At 43.6% G+C, this 17,429-nt stretch overlaps 1 pseudogene; it reads left to right on the forward strand.

The window, feature by feature from the left end:
* The first annotated feature begins 246 nt into the window (after positions 1 to 246).
* On the forward strand, positions 247 to 934 carry LOC120232379 (annotated as a pseudogene).
* The last annotated feature ends 16,495 nt before the right edge of the window (positions 935 to 17,429 follow it).

The following is a 17,429-nucleotide window of genomic DNA, read 5'->3' on the forward strand; positions in this document are numbered from 1 at the left end:
TCTTTCCAATTTCCATAGAACAAAGTCCAAACTCCTCACCATCGCCTACAAGACACTACAAAGCCTGGCCCCTGCCCCCATCTCCAACCTCATCTAATACTTCAGTACATAAATATCTGTTAAGTAAAGAAATGAATGACACTTTTTCTTAAATTTTCCAATGTATGCCAACTTCACAAAAATCACAGTGCTAGAACCTAACAAAGTTATTGTCATGTATTCACTTGGATGATAACTAATTGGTAAATGTTACAGGTAAACCTGACTATTGGCAGTTTTATCTCCGCTGTGTTCATGAAAAGAAAGTTCAGAGCCAGTGGCCCACAAGTGGGTCATGGCAGCCTCTCAGGGTGCAGAGCAGGTCCCTGTCCAGGCCTGCTCTCATGCCCCAGCTCGGGAGGGCCCTCCTGCACCTGGGAGCAACCCCGGGTTGCAGTGAAGCCCAATGGGGTGTTGTGGTGGCTCTTTGGAGATGTGATCTAGCACTTTGAGAGGAGAAGCTTCCTGCTGGTAGGGAGGAAGATGCTGGGGGCGCCAGAGAGGGTCCTCTCTGAGCACTCCTGCGGTCCGCAGAGGAAGCCCTTCTACCCGACCCTCATCAGCTACATCACCAGCTACATGACAGCTACATCCTCCCCCATGATGCCTATGGTCTGGAAAGGCCCCGACGTGGTCTGCACCTCAAGGTCCTGGGAGGTCACACCAACTCAGCTGAGGCTGTCCCATCACCATCAGAGAGGACTTCGGTGTCCACATCAGCAGGAACGTCATCCAGGCGAGTGACTCCGTGGAGGAGGCGCAGAGGGAGAGCCAGCTACAGTTCCAGAGCAGTGGGCTGGTGGACTGGGCAGATGAAGGCCACCAGAGCAGTCAGGCTGCCCTCAGCCACCTCAGCAGCCACTCAGGATCCACTCCCTCTGTCACAAGAACTTGAGCCCACACCCACACTCTTCCCATCTGTCCCGGACCACCTCCCTGTCCGCCTTCTGCCCAACCCCAGCCCATAGTGGTTGAGCAACCGACTTTATTTATATGCCTTTTAGTATGCTATGCCAGAGAGATTGGACCAAATCCTTTCTGTACCAAAGTGTCAGACAACCCTTGGGGTGTCTCCAAAAGTGTGTAGTGTGACCTCCCTTCCTCCAGAGAGGGGGATATTCACATTCACCGTGTTGTACGTGGAAGTGGTAGCTTATTACAGTCTCTGCCATCTCCGAACTAGGAATGAGGACTTTCTGCAACGTTGTCAGAGTTTAAGAGTAGAAATAGAGCTTATCCTCTCACATAAACAAAAAGAAAAAGAAAAAGAGAAAAGGAAAGTTCAGCTTCTGTCCAACCCTGCCGTCATATAGCTATTTAACTTTTAGCTTTTTGGTTGACAACTAATAATACAAAATCTTACGATAATACCTATAATGTATTAGCCAAAGAGTATATTCTATAGGGTCACCCTTTTTGTACTAAGGGTCATCCATTGCCTGATGTCTATTAATGAAAATCAATCATGTAATAGTAGCTGTTCTGGAGATGACAGATTTGATTGTTAATTAATCACTCCATCAGTTGGAGAGGGGTTTTTTTATGTTTTTATTTTTGAGAGAGAGAGAGCGAGCGAGTGGGGAGGGACAGAGAGAGCAGAGGATTGAGGATCCAAAGTGGGTTCTGTGCTGACAGCAGTGAGCCCAATGCAGGACTCGAAATCACAAACCTGTGAGATCATAACCTGAGCCTAAGTCGGATGCTTCGCCGAAATTCATACAAAACATATTTTTTAAAGGCTCTCCTTTTTGGAATTTAAGTAAACAACCATTGTTGACCATTTTGGGAAGCTTACCGCCCTTTCGTTCTACTAACAGCACCTAATGAACGCAATAGCCAGGAATTAGTGAAATTTAAAGACTGAGAAGTGTCAATACAGGTATAATCTGTGACTAGTTAACAAACATCACTCAGTTAATGGATTTCACGTGGGTGATGGACAGGTTTATTAATATGCTGATTCTATTCTGGGAATCTTTATTAGAAGACACCACTTTCATCTTCAAGATGTCAAACGTGCTTCCAATGGATGAATTATCACGATACAAAAATAGACTGCAGATAAAGCCCTCAATTTTACTTGGGCAAATCCACGAATAAAGACATCCAGATTGTTACTTAAACTTATATTTAGAAAGGTAAGAGATTTCAAATAAAGATATAAAATTGGTTGGAAAACATGGGCTATTTTTCTAGATTATGATTTTCTTACCTGACACTTACTTAACAAATACTTATTTACATGGGGTCAGGCAGGTAAAAGAGCTATCAGGTTTCTGAGAGTAGACTCTTCAAATCATGCTTAAAAGCTCTAAGAGAGGGCTTACTTAAACAGACCAGAGATATTGTTTCATGACCCAGTAAGTGGTACGGTCCCCAATGTCTATGCTTCCTCTCATGTTGTGTATTGGAGTAGCCCAAATCTCACGATAGCCCATTCAGCCAGAAAATCCACTTCCACCTACGTTATAAAGCAACTAGGTTATCTCTCAAAGCAAATGGAAAAAACGAAACAAAACATGTAGAGCCATATTTCCCAGAGATCTTTAATCTAAGGCCAAATGTTTAAATATTTTAACACAAGTAGGGAGGATCATTTAGTTCCTTGCTTTCAAAATATGATCCTTTACATCTAGATCTGAATGACTCACGTGTGTAGAATCAGCAAACTCACGCAGAACGCTAAGATAAATTTACATTAACAGGTTTTATCATATTAACCGAAAGCCATAAGAGCTTCACATGCTCTAATAAGCCCAGGGAATTCATAAGCGCTAACAATGCCAAGAACAAATTAAAAAGAAAGTTCAGATGTCAGACTTAGTTCAAAGACATATTTGGAAATGGTTTATTTTCAAGTTGAAAATTCTCTAACTGACTAGAAAATGAATCTTACCAGGGCGCCTGGGTGGCTCAGTCGGTGAGGCGTCTGACTTCGGTTCAGGTCATCAGGTCTCACAGTTTGTGGGTTCGAGCCCTGCACTGGGCTCTGTGCTGACAGCTCAGGGCCTGGAGCCTGCTTCACATCCTGTGTCTTTCTCTGTCTCTCTCTGACTCTCCCCCATTTGCAGTCTTGTCTCTCTCTCAAAAAAAATGAATAAACATTAAAAATTTTTTTAAAAAAGAAAACAAATCTTATCATTATTTCAAGAAAATTTGTAAAAATAATGAAGAAAGGTATTGGTTTAAAAAAAAGCTAAAGTCTAATACTAACGATTTTTTAAAAATCAAATAAAGAAATAAAAAAGTGGAATATATTCTATAGACCATAAGAAAGGGGCACAAATTAAGCATTCTTAAACATTAAGGCATGGACTGCTCAAATATGATACTCTCTGATACAGGGTTAACTTGCTCTGATATATGTTCTTTACCTCACAGGATCACAACACAGCTTGGGCATAAAGGAGAAAACTGTCAGCAAAACTTTCTTAACACTGCAATTTCTCTTCCTCCAAAATCCAGTCTTTGTTATGTGTAAATGTTAATACAGTGAAACATGAAAAAAAAAAAAAGACTTAATCAAGTATACAAAGTGCATTAAAAGAACTTTTTCTTTCCCAATTTCATGAATTTGGAAAAAAACAACCCGGAATAAACTATCGGTACCTGATGGAGCTGGGTGCTGCCTCCCAATTTTTCCTCAAGCCAACATATTTAACCTAATCCTGTATGTTAAATTGCCATTAATTTACTCTCCACACTAAGCTTACGGTTTAAAACATCTTTGACACAAATTGCTACGAAGAAGTTTTTACTAAGAATGACTTTAAATCCAAAGGAAATAACGCCCACCATGAAAAGGGATTTTTGTCACTGTTGCTATTATTTTCTTAAAACTCACCAACCTACTTAAATTTTTCTCCTGTTTTATAGAAAAACATGTATAAAGTACATTTCATTTGAATATATATACATATATATATGCAGTAATGCATGTCTTCCATTTCTAGATTTTAGATAACCTAGAAGCATAGAGAGACTTGGCCAGAAAGCTTCTCTACAGCCCAGTCCTTATATAGCACCAATCTGAAGAAACATTGTGAAATCTGGCTCACTCTTAAGTGTTAAGGTCCATCTTGCATTAATTAGAAGTGATTTAACTGCACGCATCCCAACCAAAGAAGTGTATCCATGAGATTTGGAGAATTCCACCACATTAAAATAAGTTTGAACTCTATAAAGCATTTTAATGCTTTCTGAAAATTCTAATTTCAACATGGAAAATTCATATCCCTTCAAAAAAATTGTTTACTGGGGCACCTGGGTGGCTCAGTTGGTTAGGCATCCGACTCTTGATTTTGGCTCAGGTTATGATCTCACAGTTCATGGGTTCAAGCCCCAGGCTGGGCTCTGCATTGACAGTGCTTGAGATTCTCTCTTGCTCCCTCCCCCCCTACTTCTCTCTCTCTCAAAATAAATAAACAAACAAACAAACTTTAAAAAATGATTATTTACTAATGGTCAGTGGTATGCTTATTAACAGCAGTTCTGTAGAAAGGGAAGAGGCGGAGGAAGAGGAGGGAGACAATGGCTCTAATTTGTAGCCCTGCCAAATGCCATGGTGTAAATACTGCCACCACGGCTGATTTCCAGCTGTCAGTGTGACATTGGCCAAAGCAGACAGAATTGCAAATAGATACTCAGAGGCAGACCATTCCGTGGTATTTCCACTATACACCTACGATTGACATATATAAACTGAAGAGCATATATAATAGTGAAATGAACTAAATTAGTTAAGAAGTGATGACTTGAGTATCATCTTTTTTTAAAGTTCATTTATTTATTTTGAGAGAGAGAGAGAGATCACAAGCAGGGGAGGGGCAGAGAGAGAGGAAGAGAGAGAACCCCAAGCTGCCAGCACAGAGCCCAATGGGGGGCTTGAACTCATGAACTGATAGATCACGACCTGAGCCAAAACCAAGAGATGGACCTTAACCAAATGAGCCACCCAGGCGCCCCTCCTTTTTGTTTTTAATACAATTTCTTTAAGTTTTTATAATGAGATATTTTATTAATGGCTGTTTAACAACCACCTCACCAAATTCCTAAAAATTACCTGAGCAGCCATTAAGGGTGGATTCCAGCACCCTCTTTCCTTGGCTCTGTTTTATGTTCTTTTTTCTAATCTCCTACACTGAATACTCTATGTCTCTTTATTTTCTTTTCTTGCTTATGAAGACTATTAAGGAATTTAATCGTGAGAACAGTTTTGACTGCATACCATGGAGATTTCTCAACATTAAGTTTCTCTTTTCACTTATTTCGTAAATAGTCTGTTGTTTGTATTATTGACCAAATGCTACTCAGAAACATCTGTGGGTTTTATTTTTGTTTGGTTTTTTTTTTTATCCATCAGGTGAGACGTGTTGTCTTTAAACTTATTAATTCTAGTTTTCTTGCAGGGTGATTTGAGAATGTGGCCTATATGATTTCTGAGGCAATACCTCAGACACGTGGGTTCTGGACCACTGCACTCAAGTGAATATCACAATAAAGTGGGTTGGATGACTTTTCTGGTTTCCCAGTGCAGATGAAAATTATTTTTACATTATGCTCTAGTCTATTATGTATGCAATAGCATTGTATCTAAACAAAACAATGTGCATACCTTAATTTAAAAATAATTTATTGCCGGGGCACTTGGCTGGCTCAGTCAGTTAGGCGTTTGACTCTTGCTTTTGGCTCAGGTCATGATCTCACATTTCTTGAGTTCGAGCCCCACATCAGGCTCTGTGCTGATAGTGCGGAGCCTGCTTGGGATTTTCTCTCTCTCTCCCTCTCTCTGCTTCTACCCCTCTGGCACTGTCTCTGTCTCTCTCAAAAATGCTTTATTGTTAAAAAATACTAACCGTCATCTGACCTTTAAGAGTCATAATCTTTATTCTGGGGGAGGATCTTGCCTGGAGGCAGGTGGCTGCTGAAGGATAGAGGTGGTGATTGCTGAAGGCTGGGGTGGCTGGGGCAATTTCTTAACAGAAGACAACACTGAGGTTTTCCACATTAGTAGACTCTCCCTTTCACAAACCATTTCTCTGCAGCGTGCATTGTTGTTTGATAGTGTTTGCACCACAGTGGAGAACTTCTTTCCAAACTGGACTCAGAGCTCTCAAACAGTGTCGCTGCTTTATGTTTACGCGGTATTCTAAATCTTTTGTTATCATTCCAACAATCTTCACAGCATCCTCACCAGGAATGGACCCCATCTCAAGAGATCATTTTCTTTGTTCATCCATAAGAAGCAACTGCTCTCCACTCAAGTATGATCACAAGATTGTAGCCACTCACTCCGGTCTTCCGGCTCCACGTCTAATTCTAGCTCTCCTGCTGTTTTATGCCCCATCTGCAGTGAATGCCTCCACTCAAGTCTTGAGCCCCTCAACGTCATCCTTGGGGCTTAGCATCCACTTCTTCCAAACTCCTGTTTACATTACATATGTTGACCTCTTCTCCTGAATCATGAACGTTCTTAATGGCATCCAGCATAGTCAGTCCTTTCTGGAAGACTTTCAATTTAGTTTGCCCAGATCCATCAGAGGAATCATAGTCTATGGCAGCTAGAGATTTATGAAACGTATTTCTTAAACAATAGGCTTGAAAGTCGAAATGACTACTTGATCCGCGGGCTGCAGAATGGATGCTGTGTTAGCAGGAAAGCGACATTTGTCTCACTGTGCGTGTCCATCAGAGCTCTTAGGGGACCAAGGGGCATTGTCAAGGAGCAGCCACATTTTGAAAGGAATCTTGTTTTTCTGAGCAGTAGATTCAACAGGGGGCTTAAAGTATTCAGAAAACCATGTCGTAGATAGATGTACGATCATCCAGGCTTTGCAGTTCCATTTATAGAGCACAAGCAGAGTTCTTAAGGGTCCTAGATTTTCAGAATGGTAAGTGAGCATGGTCTTCCAGATAAAGCCACCAGCTACATTAGCCCCTGACAGGAGGGTCAGTCTGTTCTTTGAGGTTTTGAAGCCAGGCTTTGACTTCTCCTCTCTAGCTATGCAAGTCCTGGATGGCATCTTCTCCCAGGATAAGGCTATATTTTCTATACTGAAAATCTGTTATGCAGTGTAGCCACCTTCATTAATTATCTATCTTTGCTAGATCTTCTGGATAATTCGCTGTGGCTTCCACATCAGCACTTGCTGTTTCACCTTGCACATTCGTGTTATAGACACAGTCTCTTTCCTCAAACCTCTTGAACCAACCTCTGCTACCTTCTGATTTTTCTTCTGCAGCTTCCTCACCTCTCTCAGCCTCCATGGAATTAAAGAGAGTCAGGGCCTCGTTCTGGATGAAGCTTTTGGCTTAAGGGAATGTTGCGGCTGGTTTGAGCTTTTTTTCCAGATCACTCAAACTTTCTCCACATCAGCAATAAAGCTGCTTCACCTTCTTATTCCCGTGTTCACTGCAAGCACGTTTAAGTTCCTTCAAGAACTTTTTTGTCTTCACAACTTGGCTAACCATTTGGCTCGAGAGGCTTAGCTTTTGGCCTACTTCAGCTTTTGACATGCCTTCCCCACTATGCTTAATCATTTCTAGCTTTTGTCTTAAAGGGACAGACGTGCAACTCTTCTTTTTCACTTGGACACTGAGAGGCTACTGTAGGGCTATGCGTGTAATTTCAACATTGTTGTATCTCAGGGAATAGGGAGGTCCACGTAGAGGGAGAGAGGAGACGGGGCATGGCTGGTTGGTAAAACAGAACACACACAGCATTTATCACTTAAGTTTACTGTCTTATATGGGAGTGGCTTATGGCACCCCCAAAACCATTTCGATGGTAACATCAAAGATCACCAATCGCAGATCATCATAACAAATATAATAAGGATGAAAATGTTTGAACTATTGCAAGAATTACCAAAACGTGACACACAGACACGAAAGGAGCAAATTCTGCCAGAAAAATGGCCTCAATGCGGAGTAACCTACAGACCTTCAATTTAAAATAAAACACAATATCTGCAAGGCACAATAAAGGAAGTGCAGTAAACCGAGGTATGCCTCTACGTTTAAAGTCCATTCAGATTTTATTATTATGAAATACTTCTGTTAGTGATACTAATAACAGTCACAGCTCCTGGAGTATAACCCAGAAACATTATATCCTCTTTAATCTTCTCGAGAATCTGATATAATAGTGTCTGAGCTCAGAACACCTATGAAATAAACCGGAGGCAAAGGCTGCATGCGATGCTAGGCTAGTGGGCACCATCCCGGGGCAGCAAGAGTGGGGCATAAGGAAGAGGGAAGGAAGGAAAGCTATCAAGACAGTTGCACGGTCACACGGGACACCTCCAACGAGAGCACGTGGAACCAGTGAGCCTCAGAATCGTCCACTGGGGAGACAGAAGACACAGCGAGTGTGGATCTCTCTGTTCTATCTTCTAATCATCAAAGTTCGCCCCACTGGGCATTAAAATTTCCTGGTAGAGTTTGCAAAAATGGCCACAACATTTCCTACTGTTCCTGGATACATCTTTGTATGTTTCCCTGTGTACTGTGACTTTGCAGCAACTCCTATCAGAAGAGCAGGTCTGTTTCCACCGCCTCAATCTGGTTTTGGTCACATGACTTTCTTTGGCCAACGGGACATTAGCAAACAAACCTGGTTCTGAGCAGAGACTTGGAAAGTGCCGGTGAACTGGGGCACACCCTCTCTTGCCGTTGGGACCCTCTGCCACCATGTACATAATCCTCGGCTCATCTGCTGGGTGATGAGGGTCACATGCAATTGTCCCGGCTAATGTTGAGCCAACTGACAGATGTGAGGGTGAGGCCCCCCAGACCAAACAGCTGCCAACCAACAGACTGTAGTTTCATTCTATACCATCCAGCCAGAGGAGCCAGGGTGGACCCGAATGGCCCAGCCACCCTCAGAATTGGGAGAAAAAGTATTTGCTGTTTAAAGACATTACGTTTTGGGGTGCGTAGCAAAAATCAACTGATGGGCTCTCCCACAGTAGAGATATCTGGATATCTTGGGATATCTGGCCCTTTGGGCAGCTGCTGGAGAAGGAAGATCTTGTGATCCATGTTCGGTGTTTCCCTGGAGTCCAGACATGGCGGGAGGAGCTTTGTGGCTTCTGGGACCCCAACCCAATGTCACTGGAACCATGAGAGTCTCCCCATAATGAGTGTGATGGGTACCATGCTGAAGCCACACTGCAGAGGCAGCCAGTGGTACAAGGAGATGAGGTGGTGACTGGGATTTCAGTCAAGCAAGGACCAGAGTCAAGGAGGTAAGGCCAAGCAATATGGGGAGGTGCATAGGGTGCACCGAGAGCTATTTTGATCTTGCATGCGTTAAGACTCTTAATTTTAAGTAAATCAAAACTAACTTGAATTAGCTTAAGGGGGGAAAAAGGTTAATTTATTGCAAGGATGCAGGAAGGCAGCAAAGCCTTAGAAAGAGGTCAACGCTGGAAATGATAACCTGGACATTCTCCCTCTGGGACCTAGATCTCTTAGCACATTTACCTGATTCTTCCCTCTTTCTTTTTTTTTAAATTTATTTATTTTGAAAGAGAGAGAGATAGAAGGTGCAAGCAGGGAGAAAGGGAGAGGCAGACTCCCAAGCGGGCTCCATGCTATCAATGCAGAATCCAATGTGGGGCTTGAATTCACAGACTGTGAGATCATGACCGGAGCTGAGATCAATAGTCAGATGCTGAACCAGCTGAGCCACCCCAGTGCCCTTATTCTCTTCTCTTTCTGTAAACAGCTACCTCGTCCGCTTCCGCAGGACTCTGTGGAAGAGATCACACACACAGCCTTAAGTTCAAATGTTACCATCCCAGGTGGGCAAATGCTCCAAATTTCCAAAAGAAAGAAACTGATTGTATGACTTCAGTCAGATGTGTACCCCAGAGTGGTGGGGGCGTAAGGCTTCCCAATGATTGATCCCTGCAGATGGGGGCAAAGGGAAATTTCTAGAGAAAAGGGTAAAAACTGAGAAAATTGCATTTTACCACATTTGCCCAATTTAAAAGTTGGGGAAACCAGCCAAACTTCAGGGAGAATAAGGAAGTCTCCCGAAGGTCACAGACTACCAGAGGGCAAGGAAAACATCTTAGCCCAGATCGAATCTCAAATGCTTAAGAGCATTTCCACTCTAACAAAGCTGTTCCATGCAACTCTGTCAAAAAATATCTAAGATATATGCATTTTCTATATTTAGCATGCTTAATTCTACAATAAGAAATTCTATTTTAGGCCAAGATACATCAAGAAAAAGCACACCCTTGTTTTAAAGTTGGCCATCTTCAACACATCAGATTTAACCTCTTCTTCCTATTTGAAAGTCAAATGGTTCAACACGGTTTAAAATGAGAAACAGGGGTGCCCGTCCAGCTCAGTCATAGAGCGTGTGACTCTTAATCTCAGGGTCATGAGTTCAAGCCCCACGTTGGGTGTGGAGCCTACTTAAAATTTTTAAAATTTCACAAAATTTAAGAGAAAAACAATAGTCTTCCCACCCTCCCAGAAGTAGCTGGCTCTACCCCTTTAATCTTTATTCCGGCATATGCCTCCATGATTAAAAATAATGTTTACATTATTATGTGAATTATTAATACAGATGTAACTTACACTCATACAAATATATACTATAGTTATCTTTACTAAAACTATTTTTAAACTTCTTGGTTTTTACTTTTAGATAGTATTTATTTTCTATTATGGAAAATAAGATTTTAACTCTCCGACACGCATTTATATATACACTTCCCCTCTCTTCTCTTCCCAGTTATTTACTTCATTTTTGGCCAACTCAATATCCAGGATGCACATTTTACGTTATGCAGTGATCTTGCACAGCTGAGTACAAACATTTGGTCTTTTGATTATATTTCCTCTTCTTGTTCAACTTTTCCGTTCTCCCTAAAAGTAATAATTGTCTCTTTTTCTTCTATTCACTTGATTTTCTCGGTTTTTGTCACTGATCTATCCCCAAACTGTTCAACAGCAGGGTCAGCCCCCTCACCACACTCCCCCAGCCCTCAGCCAGCCAGGAGCCCCGAGCTCTCCTGCTCCAGCCTCTCAGTAGGGCCGCCGCCCAGCCGTCAGCTTGGATATTCCTTCCACCACCAGCCCAGGGCTTCCCTTTATCTCGGCTGAGATGAAGGCCTGTTTCCTAGATCCCGCGTCTTAATTTTCCTTGGTTCGCACCCTCGTGTAGGACTCATGCCAGTAGCTTTCTGAGAAAGGCTAAGGGGGAGGCACATTTTTCTGAAACTTCAGCATCTGAAAATACATCTATTCCACCCTCATTCTTAATAGTTTGGCGGGTCTAGTATTATTTTCGGTACTACCCCCAAGATCTCTTGGTCACTTTTCGCTTGGTAAATCTGCCACATCTCGGGTCTCACTTTTCCAAGGTAACATCTAGAATGTGCTCTTTGGCTGCTGGGGTTGGGAGGGAGGTATGCAGCCTAAATGCTTCCAATGACACATACGCATATAAGACTTCAGAAGTGAGCCATGTAGGAGGCGACTGGGTGGCTCAGCAGTTATGCACTTGGCCTCTGATGTTGGCTCAGTTCATGATCTCACCTTATGTGAGATCGAGCCCAGCGTAGGGCTGTGTACCCGATAGCACAGGGCCTGCTTGGGATTCTTTTTCTCTCTGTCCCTCCCCACACACACTCGCTCTCAAAATAAATCAATAAATTTTTTTTAAAAAGTAAGCAAAATGAGAAAGTGGCTGTTTCCTTTTTAAATTTTTTTTTTTTATTTTGTGGTAGATTGTGGAAACAGCCAACTCCTCTGTGGGGGAGGGGATGGCTCAAGAGCCGAGCTGACTGACTCATCATTGCTGCCAGCACTCTCTGGCATCTGTCCAGATGAGGTGTGGTGGTGGGGACATTTGCTTGGGTGCAGCCTCCACAGTGCTTTTTGGTGTGCAAGCCTGCATTCTCTTGCTTACCAGAAAAGTCCATAAACAACCTAAACAGTGTAAGGTCAGTGAACTTCTTATCTGCTGAAACTAACTATATAGATTCTGCTGTTTACAATTAAGTATTCGGGATTTAGAAATACCTATTCAAAATAACATGGTATGGGGTGCCTGGGTGGCTCAGTCAGTTAAGCGTCTGACATCAGCTCAGGTCATGATCCTGCAGGTTCCTGAGTTCGAGCCCCACATCAGGCTCTGTGCTGACAGCTCAGAGTCTGGAGCTTGCTTCAGATTCTGTGTCTCCTGATATCTCTGCGCCTCCTCCCCTCACACTGTCTCTCTTCCTCTCAAAAATAAATAAACATAAACAAACAAACAAACAAAAACATGGGTTATAATATGGGTTGCATTCATTGGGCTGCCACACACAGTTGTACATGTTGTGCACTGCACCACTCTGTGGGGAATACTATTCCCATAACATTCACAGACACAACCTACGTGGCTGTCCATGATGACACTGTGGACATCTGTGGGACCTAGAGATTGCTATCCTTGAGCTCTGGGAAATCATTTATATCAACTTTCTTCTCAACCACTGTCTTCATTCTATCTCTGGAATACCTATTAGTCAAATATTGGGCTTCATAGATTAGTCTCTTCATTTTCTTATTTGGTCTCTATTTTTCATTCCATGTCTCCTTGTACCACTATCTGAGATTTCCTCCACTTCATCTTCCAAACTTCCACTGAATATTTAACTTCAGCTATGCTATTTTTAATTTACAAGAGTTCTTTTTAAAAATAGCAGCACTCTGTTCTCCAGGATCCAAGATCTTATCTTATTTCTCGGAAGATATCAAGTAGAGATTCACTCACTTTTTTCCTTTTCAATTTTCTCCTATGCACTGCATGGTTTCCTTTCTCTTTCCTTCTCATTTACTGTTCCTCTGTCATCTATGGGTGTCTCACGTTTAGGTTAGAGATGATATTAAATGCCTGGTGATCGATGGCACTGATATTTCTCAGACGGAAACTGTCTGGAATGTGTGTACAGGCGTGGCCTCGGGGGTAACTTCCCTCTCCAGGACCTGGAGGGCCCGCTTTCCTGAGGATCCCAGCCAAGGGTCCAGGGGGTCTTTTCTCTAGATCTAGTCTATTTTCCCCGAAAGAGATCCGCCTCAGGTTGGGTGCGGCAGGCAGGGGAGAGGCATCAGCCTTGACAGCCAGTACTCTCAGATCTGAGTGCAGGGAGCGGCTGCCCCGCATCTCCACATCCACTGCTTTCAGCGCCCCCTGCACCGCCACCAGCAGAGGTAACCAGTGTCTCTAATTCTTTGCTCTCTGCGATTCTGCAGAGCGGGGCTGCTTCTGGACCTTCCCTGAGTCCGGTAAGGTGTTTGGTTCTCTGAGCTGCTAACTTATTGGCCACCCGTCTTTCTAGTTCCCACACTTTAAGTATCATCATCTCCTTTTCCATTTTCTTTGTCCTTGTGGGATTGTGATTTTTTTTTTCCCCATCATTTTCCAGGAAGTATTGTGAGAGGGAAAGGTGGAATATATGTTAAAAACACCATTTTAAAAAATCTAATATTCCCTCCATACTTTGAAAAACTTGTGTAAGGCCGAAGGTGTGCCAGGTGCTTACCTCTCTCCCCTTCCCTACTTTATGTAGCAACAATATAGTACCTACTGTGTGGGATTATCCTGAGAAGTAAATGAGAAAAGCAGGTAAAGCACTGAATTTAACTTGTAATTGTGAAAACAATGGGGACCAAGCAATGCATAGGGAACAGCATGTGCGAAGCCCAGAGGAAAGGAAAAGATCTTCCCTGTGGTCCTGGGAGCAGCGGCATCAGCATCATCTGGAAACATGTTGGAAATTCGGACGCTCAGTCCCCACCCAAGACTACATAAACGGAAACGCCGGAGGTGGGGGGCGCCTGGGTGGTTCCGTTGGATGGGCGTCCGACTCTTGATTTTTGGCTCAGGTCATGATCTCCCAGTCTTCAAGTTCAAGCCCCACATCGGCATGGAGTGGGGCTCTCTCTGCCCCTCCCCCACTTGTGCTCACTCTCGCTGTCTCAAAATAAAAAAACGTTAAAAAAAAAAAAAGATTCTCTCTCCCTTGGCTTCTCACTCCCCAAAAAATAGAAATTAAAAAAAATATATACCAGGGGGGGAAAAAAAAGGAAACTCTGGAGTTGGCCCTGAAATCTGTCCTTTAATAAAACATTCAGATTATTTAGATGCCGTTTGGGACCCACCGATACAGAGACAAGGAAATGGACTCCCTTTCATCAGAGGCGCTATCTGGGGACCATCCCCACCGCGGAGGTCTCACATGCTGGGAAGACTGAGGCCAGCATGTCAGGAAGGCCAGAGTGTGTGAAAGGAAAGCTGGAGAAGAGACAGACTTTCCGCGGCAGAGCTCACAAGCAAGCCCCAGAACCCAGTCTTTCAGCGGCATCTTCAGCTCCGTGAGCTGCGCCCGGGTCCTCCCCCGGCAACAGGGGTCAATACAGCCCCCTTCCCTTTGCTAAGAAACCACTTTGAATCAAGTTTCTGGCATTTGCAATCTAAAGAATCCTGACTCATATTAGACCCTTCCTTTTTTTTCCAAAAATTTTTTAAATGTCTGTTTATTTCTGAGAAAGACAGACTGTGAGCAAGGGAGGGGCAGAGAGGGAGACACAATCTGAAGCAGGCTCCAAGCTCTGAGTTGTGAGCACAGAGCCTGACTCAGGGCTTGAACTCATGAACCATGAGATCATAACCTGAGCCAAAGTCAGATAGATGCTTAACTGACTGAGACACCCAGGTGCCCCTTGACCTTTCCTTTTAAGAAGCAGAATGAACTTGACCTTCCCGGGTGGACCATCTACAGGGTTGGTGGCAAAGGGCTGCTCCCACAGGCAGGCCAGCTATTGGAGCCTGCCAAAGGGTCCCTTCCCTGACAGGGTCCCCGGCACTCTGAATTCTGTGTTTCCTCTGTTGACACGTTAGGGACAAATATGGACATATTTACACGGGCAAGAATCAAATTGAATAAATTTACCTCGTCTTGGTATTTCAAGATTTGGTGAGTGCATTCGTGTTCATCCTGTTCCTGACATTCAGGATTTTCTGAATTTTCATCAGACTCCTTCTTATTCTTCCTGTATGCTTGGTCTTTCTAAACTTCACAGAGCACTTGCTCAACTCAGGCAGGGAGACTCCTAAGATCTGCCGGCAGTTCAGGGCTTCCTACACCTAGCTGAGTGTCAAAATCATGTGGGTGATTTCTTCTTCTTTTTTTAATGTTTATTTATTTTTGAGGGAGAGACAGAGAGCGAGTGGGGGAGGTACAGAGAGAGAGAGGGAGACACCGAATCTGAGCCAGACTCCAGCCCTGAATCCACGAACAGCGAGATCATTACCTGAGCTGAAGTCGGACGCTTAACCAACTGAGCCACCCAGGCGCCCCTAGCCTGCATGATTTCTAAATCTATAATACACATGCCTCACCCCAGACCTTCTACATCTCTCTGAACCATTTTTTGCGCACACCCACCCACCCACACACACAAATACAGTAAAGATATGATATATACACATATACCTCATATAAAAATATACATATACCCATACAAACATAATAAAGATATATACACGCACCTATATAAATACACACACATCCATCTCCTCATGAAACTAATCGTCCTCATCTATGTGGCTTTGCATTGCCCTGAAAATCCTGTTTTCTTAATACCGAGAATTTCATTGTTTGCCTCTGTAACAATGAAGCAGTGAAATTTGAAGCATGCGTATTTATTTTCTCGATGAGTCACAAAGCGAAACAAAGCTAATATTTCATAGAGAATCATTATAAAGGAAGTTCTCCCCAACTCTGCAAAGTATCCACACAAAAGGCCATGTAGACAACACGGTCTAAAATACAGAGAGTACATGTGGGTCACGTGGGCTGCCGCTTCCTTCTGCTCGCATGAGCTGGGGCTCTCCCCTACCAAGCCTGAGCCTGGCTCTTTCTCAGCACAGGGCCCCTGCCCGCCAAGCCCCGTCCACTGGGGGAAAATGTCAAAATGGCACTCTAACCTACAACATGCTGGGCTAGAGAAGCCTGGGTCCTGGTCCCCGCACCGCCCCTGGCTATGTAAACAACGCCTCTCACCATTTTATTTTTATTTGTATTTATTTTTTAAAATGTTTATTTATATTTGAGGGGTGGGGGACAGGGGAGAGGCAGAGAGGGAAACACAGAAGTCAAAGTGGGTTCCAGGCTCTGCGCTATCAGCACAGAGCCCGATGGGGATAGAGAGGGGGCGACACTGGAACTCACAAACCTGAGATCATGACCCGAGCCAAAGTCAGACACCCAACCGACTGAGCCACCCAGGAGCCCCATTATACATTATTTTCATTTAATCCTTCCTCCACCTTCTAAAATAAATACAATAACTGTTTCCCTTACACAAATGAGGCAGGGGTTAAGGAGGTGAACTAGCTCACTCCAACTCATGCTTCCAGGAAGTGGTGTTCACCCTCAAACTGAATCCCAACTAGCTTGACCCCAAAGACCTCTCATGCACAACATAATTTATGCAACATATGATTAGTCTAGCGTTCAGTTTTTATAGATCTATTACCAAATAGCCTGTGAGTTTACCTACTACTTAGCCCAGTACTTACAACTCTAAAGGCAGTCAATATTTGTTGAATGCGTATTTACTTCCTATTTCCAAGAAGTGTTTTCCTTTATTTCTCTCATCTATTCAGCACATTAGTGTGGCTTGCCTAGGACACCTTCTCACCTACATGAACAGAGACACATGGACCAATATTCTTTCTTGGTTCTTTTTTTCTCCAGACATCATATGGACACTACCCCTCTCTGTGACAATATATTCCTGAAGGCAAGATAGACAGGCAGCTGGATAATTCAGATACAGATACTTGCACGAGTCATGGCTTTCTTTGCATCGATTACTGTTTTTAGCTTTTATTTTTTAGAGAGAGAGAGTGAGTGCGCTCGCGCGCACAAGCGGGGGAGGGGCAGAAAGAGACACATAGAATGTGAAGCAGTCTCCAGGCTCTGAGCTGTCAGCACAGAGCCTCATGCGGAGCTCAAACCCACGGACTGCAAGGTCATGACTGGACGCTTAACCGATGGAGCCACCCAGGCGCCCACATCAGTGACTTTTGATTAACCCCTCCCAAGACCATGCGCGTAGTACAGCTGTCCTGACTCAGCCGGATGGCTGCCCTTCTCAACAAGAGCATTCGTGACCATCTCTCAGGATGGGTTCTGCTGACAGCTGGCGGCTCTGCCCCATTTATGATGAATCTTATTAAACTTACGAAAGTGATTAAGGGGTGCCTGGGTGGCTCAGTCGGTTGAGTGTCCGACTTCGGCTCAGGTCATGATCTCACAGTTTGTGGGTTCGAGCCCCTTGTCGGGCTCTGTGCTGACTGCCAGCTCAGAGCCTGG

This window comes from Hyaena hyaena, unplaced genomic scaffold (assembly GCF_003009895.1).
Source record: "Hyaena hyaena isolate Hyena2069 unplaced genomic scaffold, ASM300989v1 scaffold_72, whole genome shotgun sequence".
Classification (NCBI taxonomy): Eukaryota; Metazoa; Chordata; class Mammalia; order Carnivora; family Hyaenidae; genus Hyaena; species Hyaena hyaena.